This window comes from Vulpes vulpes, chromosome 12 (assembly GCF_048418805.1).
Source record: "Vulpes vulpes isolate BD-2025 chromosome 12, VulVul3, whole genome shotgun sequence".
NCBI classification, from domain to species: domain Eukaryota; kingdom Metazoa; phylum Chordata; class Mammalia; order Carnivora; family Canidae; genus Vulpes; species Vulpes vulpes.
The window spans coordinates 171,454,772-171,461,452 of NC_132791.1; positions in this window are offsets into that span (position 1 = coordinate 171,454,772).

A 6,681-nucleotide genomic window follows, 5' to 3' on the forward strand; every position below is an offset into this window, starting at 1 on the left:
CCTATCTTAAGAAGCTTTTGCTTTAGTCTGGAGTTAACTTGTATGAGCACCTATGGCATATCCAATAGAACAGGTGCTACAGGTTCCTCCGTCCTCTGCAACTTACAGCCTGCTAATGACATGGTGTGTCCACACAAGAAGGTCAGTGATAGAGTGGGTGAGTTCAGGAAAGCACGCACTGTCATTGAGAGGCATCGCAGACTTTCAAACATGTTTTTCATGAAGTCCTTTAAAAGAATAAATACTCCTTAGTTTTCTTATACCAAGAACACTGAGTATAGCGAGGCATTTGGCTCTGCCACAGCATTTGACACCATTGCCCACTCTCTCCTTGAGACACAGTACATTCACTCTTCATGAACTCACTTTTGGTCTTTCTCCTTGTATTAATTATCTCTTGTATTACGTCAAGACCTACTACAAATTACCCTAAGACGTATCATCTTAATGAATCACCCCAAGACATGTCATCTTAAAACAAACATTACCTCCTGGTTTTTATGGGTCAGGTATTTGGGTGCCACTTAACTGGGTTGGTTTTGCCTAGGGTCCCTCATGAGGGTCACCTCAAGATATCTGGCACTGCGGTCGTCTGGAGGCCTGACTGAAGCTGAAGGATCCATCTCCAGGATGGTTCATCTACCTGACTGTTGGCTCAGTTCCTCACCATGTAGGCATCTCCATTGGACTGCTTGAATGTCTTCATGACATGGTAGCTGGTTTCCCCCAGACCAAGTGATCCAAAGAGCATGGTGGAAGATGCAATGTCTTTCAAGACTTATCCCCAAAGGTCAAATACTGTCAGTCTACAACATATTGTTTACACAAGTCAGTCCTATTTGGTGTGGGAAGGAAGTACCTGAAGATGTGAGTACCAGAAGTGGGAGATGTTGGGGGCCATCTTGGAGGCTGGGCTCTCAGTTTCATCCTTTGAGTCATAAAAGGTAGCCCATATTTACAGCTACGTGGTTTTCTCAGCCAGAAGAATTTGGGAGCTCCAAGGGCCTCTTTACATTTTGTCATGTATCCCTTTCAGCCCAAGCTGACAGTGCTACTGCAAGCATAGTTATTTTGAACACTGTGTGTCTCCCAGGAATCTTATTCCAGCTCCTCTATTAGGCAAAAGCCACACCCACACATCTCTTTGAGATAGTCCTTCTCTACCTTGGGCTTCTGCTGAAGGACAATACCCTTAAGATTCTTAAAAGCTTTATTATTTAGACAACTTTTTGAGGTCTCTCTGAAGCCTTAAGAGGCTTTATGGCCACAACCCTGGTCATGTGCTGTCATTTCCACAATACCACATTGGCCACAGCACTGGTTAGCCCTGTTCCATATGGGAGGAGACTACTCTGGACATAAAGACCAGGGGGTAGGGAATCTCTGGAAGCCACGTTGGAACCAGCTACCACATTCCTATGTCTCATCAGTTTCCTTATCCTCGCCCTCACTCCAGTCCTAAGTGATGGATTTCTTCAGTGCTCAATATTAGACCCTCTTCTAATACCATTGTTTCTTTGAACCCCTGATTTTGTCCAAGCCCCTGGCTTTCATTTCCATCTCTGTTCCAAACACATAGAGTTTCAGCCCAAGCCATTCTGAGGGCCAGACCCATCTATCCAAGCCCCTTGATATCTCCACCTTCTCAGTCAACATATCCATCATGGAATTCACAATCCCTCCAAATTCTTACAGGGTTTTTTTCTTTAGTAAAATGTCACCAGTATCCATTGCATTTCTTATGCCAGAAATCCGAAATAATCTTTGATCCCTGCGTCCCCTTGACACACTCAACGCCCCCCCCTTGAAGCTCATTGATTTCAACTTCTCCTCATGCCTCAAAGTTGTCCAATGAACAGGTGTCCCCTCTCTCTCCTATACTCCAATGATATCCTCTTCTCTCTTCCACCTTCATCCCCTCCTGCCTTCCTTCAACCCCTCCTGCCTTCCTTTTTTTTTAAAATAATAAGTTTATTTTTTATTGGTGTTCAATTTGCCAACATACAGAATAACACCCAGTGCTCATCCCGTCAAGTGCCCCCCTCAGTGCCCGTCACCCATTCACCCCCGCCCCCCGCCCTCCTCCCCTTCCACCACCCCTAGTTCGTTTCCCAGAGTTAGGAGTCTCTCATGTTTTGTCTCCCTTTCTGATATTTCCCACACATTTCTTCTCCCTTCCCTTATATTCCCTTTCACTATTATTTATATTCCCCAAATGAATGAGAACATATAATGTTTGTCCTTCTCCAATTGACTTCCTTCAATCCATCTCCACGTGGTAGGCAAATGATGCTATAAAGATGCAAATGCATGTCACTTCCCTGCTCAACACTGTCCTCAGGTGTAGGCTGAAAATCCTTTCTGTGAGTTCAAGGTAGGCCTTGTCTGATTTGGCCCCTGTCTACTGCTTCAAGATCACGACATACTCCTCTGCCCGAACTGCACCAACTTCTTGCTGGTTCCTGGCTTCCAAGCTTCTCACAACCCTCCCCACCTTGAGGACTAATTTTTTTTTAAAGATTTTATTTATTCATGAAAGACACAGCGAGAGAGGCAGAGAGAGAAGCAGGCTCCATGCAGGGAGCCCGATGTGGGACTTGATCCCAGGACTCCAGGATCACGCCCTGGGCCGAAGGCAGCACTAAACTGCTGAGCCACCCAGAGATTCCCGAGGACTAATATTTATTTCACGTCTCAGCTTCAATTCTCTTCTCCCAGAAGCCTTCCATGATCCCATCAGTTTAGGTGAGATCCTCCTGCTGCTACAAATTCTCAGCACCTGCTTCTCTTTTTAAGCCTTTACAACTGGATGAGTTTGCACAATTATTTGTCTAATGGCTGTAAGCTCCTGTATCCCTAATGCCTCACACAAAACAGGAGTTGAGTGTTTGTCAATGGACGTTATTTTTCTTTCTGAGGATGAACACTCCTTTCTGATGCATACATTAGTGTCTTTAATCTGTTGACTGAGAAAAATAGCCAACCTACTAGCATTGTGTATTAACTAAGTCAAGACTAGATGGGCTCCAGTAAATAAGCAAGGTCATGCTGCGTGTGATGTGGTGGAGCTATGATACGCTGTAAGAAGTTCAGGGGAGGGCAAGGAATGTGGGCAGAGTGGAAAGTTATTTGAGTTCCCTCCACATCTTGGCTGAAAACTAACCACTTTATTTTATTTTATTTTATTATTTTTTTAAACTAACCACTTTAAAGAAGTCAAGTCTATTTTCTTGACTCAGATCAGGAGATACCACAGTTAAGGAGTTCCATTACTTCTTTTTTTAATTTGAATTTTATTTATTTTTTAAAGATTTTATTTATTTATTAGAGACAAAGGGAGAGAGAGAGGCAGAGACACAGGCAGAAGGAGAAGCAGGCTCCATGCAGGGAGCTCAATTCCAGGTCTCCAGGATCATGCCTTGGGCTGAAGGCGGCGGTAAACCACTGAGCCACCGGGGCTGCCCTACTTCTTTTTTTTAAAATGGAACTTCAGGAACGCCTGGGTGGCTCAGTGGTTGGGCGCCTGCCTTCAGCTCAGGTCACGATCCTGGGATCCAGGATTGAGTCCTGCATCAGGCTCCCTGTGAGGAGCCTGCTTCACCCTCTGCCTATGTCTCTGCTTTTCTCTCAGTCTGTGTCTCTCATAAATAAATCTTTAAAAAAAATAAATGGAGTTTCAGATTTTTTTAAAAAATTTTATTTATTCATGAGAGACACGCAGAGAGAGGCAGAGACACAGGCAGAGGGAGAAGCAGGCTCCAAGCAGGGAGCCCGACATGGGACTCAATCCCGGGTCTCCAGGATCACACCCTGGGCTGAAGGCAGCGCTAAACCGCTGAGCCACCCGGGGTTGCCCAAATCCCATTACTTCTAGGGTTCCCAGCTGCCCTTCCATTCCCTCAACCTTGGATTGAATCCCCAAACCTGCATAAAGCTATGAAACCATGTTTATATTTGTGCACACAGGGGTGCTTCTAGACACCGGGGCACACACCACCCAGCCCTGCCACCTCGACCACCGCTTCCAAGGAATAGGTGGGCGATTATTGGGTAAGCGTGTTGGAGGATCATACCATGTGACAAAGAGCCTTACAATGAAACCAAAGATAATGCAAAACTGTCTACATCTGCAAAAAAAGGAAGAGGAGCCTTTTCAGTTCTGTGGAAAAACTTGATCTCCTTAGTGCTGTTCTCTCTTTTTTAAAGATTTTTTTATTCATGAAAGACACAAAGAGAGAGGCAGATACACAGGCAGAGGGAGAGGGAGAAGCAAGCTCCCTGGAAGGAGGACTCGATCCCAGGACCCCGGGATCATGACCAGAGCCAAAGGCAGATGCTCAACCTCTGAGCCACCCAAGTGCCCCTCCTTAGTGTTGTTCTAAACATGGGTGTTAGAGGGTGCCATGTGACAAACAGCAGTTTCCTGGGGGCCAGATGACTAATTCTGGCACCAAATTATCTAGGCTACAGTATTTCTCATGGCTACAGAGTAGGCCTTGGGGGGAACAATAGGTTTTGTTTTTCTAAATCACCTAACATGGCGATTATAAGGAAGCCAGTATTGTTTCGTTGTAGATTGTTTTACTGAAATTGTTGGGGCACCTCCTATCTTGTATTCTTTTCCAAATTCTATCTCCTTATGGACAGGGTAGAGGAACTAGCCAGCATCATTCTATTTCCTGGTCCCACTCAGTTGTGTACCTGGGGTTGGTGGTCCCCATGTCAGCTGGTCTTGGCAGCAACACCCACAATTCATGTCTTATTAAAATTGTCCCTGTTTGCTAGCCTTGGAGAATGACCTTCTTGTGCATGACCTGGCCAATCAGAAGGTCACTTGCTCTCCACTCATCTTTGTGCCTTCTGCATTGAGGGTTGTGGGGGCCGAGGGGAGTGTGCTTTTAGCCCCCTGGGGAAACCAAACACTTGCTGGCATTCTTCCTCCAGAATCGGACTAATACCCTTTTATAGAATCCCGAGTGTCTTGGCTGGTCAACTTTCAGCAACCTAGTTCAAACTCTTCGTTTGTAAGAAAATTGTTTGACAATAGGATTTGTTCCCCAGAGTTTTGGTATCCTAAGAGGGCAGGGACAATGTCTGTTTTGTCTTTTTTTTTTAATCCAAAGAACACCAAGTGGTCCTTTCACCTGCCCAATAAGTGTTTGTTGATTGGCTGAATGCATTTGTCAGCCAAGTGACCTCATCTGAGATGATAATTCTGTTGTCCCCTTTACCCCTTCCTGTAAACCTGTGGCTCCCAGCCCTCCCCAAAAATAACACAGGAGGCCCAAGTTAAAAATACAGATGCCAGTGTGCAGTATAGGATTGTTAACTGCAGCCACCATGGAGTATATTAGAGCTCTAGATTTATTTCAGGTGCTCTCATCACAAAAGTAACTATGGGAGGAGATAATTAGCTTGAGTCTAGTAATCAGCTCATTTCTTGTATGTATATAAAATCCTTACACTGTACACCTTAAATATATACCATTTTTATTAAAAAAAAAAAAGAAAATACAGAGAAGTGATATGAAGCAGAATAGCAGAAAGAGAAGCTTTAAGGGTTAGTTGTTTCACCAAAGCAACCAGTAAACTAGGGGGAAAATGACCAGAAACCAACAATTTCTGAACTCTGTGTTATGCATATACTTTACTACAATAAAAATTATATGCAGACTCCAAACTCTTCCCTTGGCAGTTCTGATTCAGAAGGGTTGCGTGGGTTGGGAATGTGCACTCCAGGTTTTTCTTGCCTTCCAACGAGGAGGTGAGAAATGCTGCCAGATTCTAGCCACGTGCTCCCTTTGCAAGATGCAAAGTGAGAGGCCCTGAATTCTCCTTGCTCTTCACCTTCTACCGCTTTGTGACATGAGGTGCTCAGCACACCTGTGCTGAAGGAATAAAGGGGGAAATGGGACTCACAAAATGACTTGAGATTCAGGTGACCTCCCACCTTCTCCCTTTCTGCAGGTGCAGTCCTTGGTTGCCTGACAAGCACGCCACACCTCTGTGCTGCGTCCCGCCTACCTGGAACTGGCTGCTTTTGGCCAAAGGGCTGGTTCCGCAATCCATGTGGTTGGGCCAGGTTACCTAATCTTTTAGCACAAAATAGCCATTTGCTATTGAAAATCTAGGGGTGCCTGGGTGGCTCAGTCAGTTAAGAGTCTGCCTTCAGCTCAGGTCATGACCCTGGGATCCTGAGATCGAGCCCCACGTCAGGCTCCCTGCTCAGAGGGAAGCCTGCTTCTCCCTCTCCCTCTGCCCCTCCACCCCACTCATGCTCTCTCTTGCTCACTCTCTCTCTCTCTCTCTCTCAAATAAATAAATTGAATCTGAAAGAAGAAAAGGAAAGAAGAAAGAAAGAAAGATAGAAAGAAGAAAGAAAAAGAAAGAAAATATAAGCAGGAATGGAGTCAACTAGACCATGGCATTTCTGAGCTGTGCAAATTACTAAGATGTTAACCCTCTATTTTAGAACTCATGCGCACCAGGAAAGATAGCTTTGTTTCTGAATCAAATAATTATGGCTGGGGCAAAACCTAACTCACAACAAAGAAATTACACATAGCAAAGTGACCCGGGTGAGTGTCTTTCAGCCAACAAGGGGTTTAGTGGCTGTAATTTGCAATGCTTATTTTTTTAACAGAGCTGGTTGAAGCATGCAAGCAATTAAAAAATTCTTCA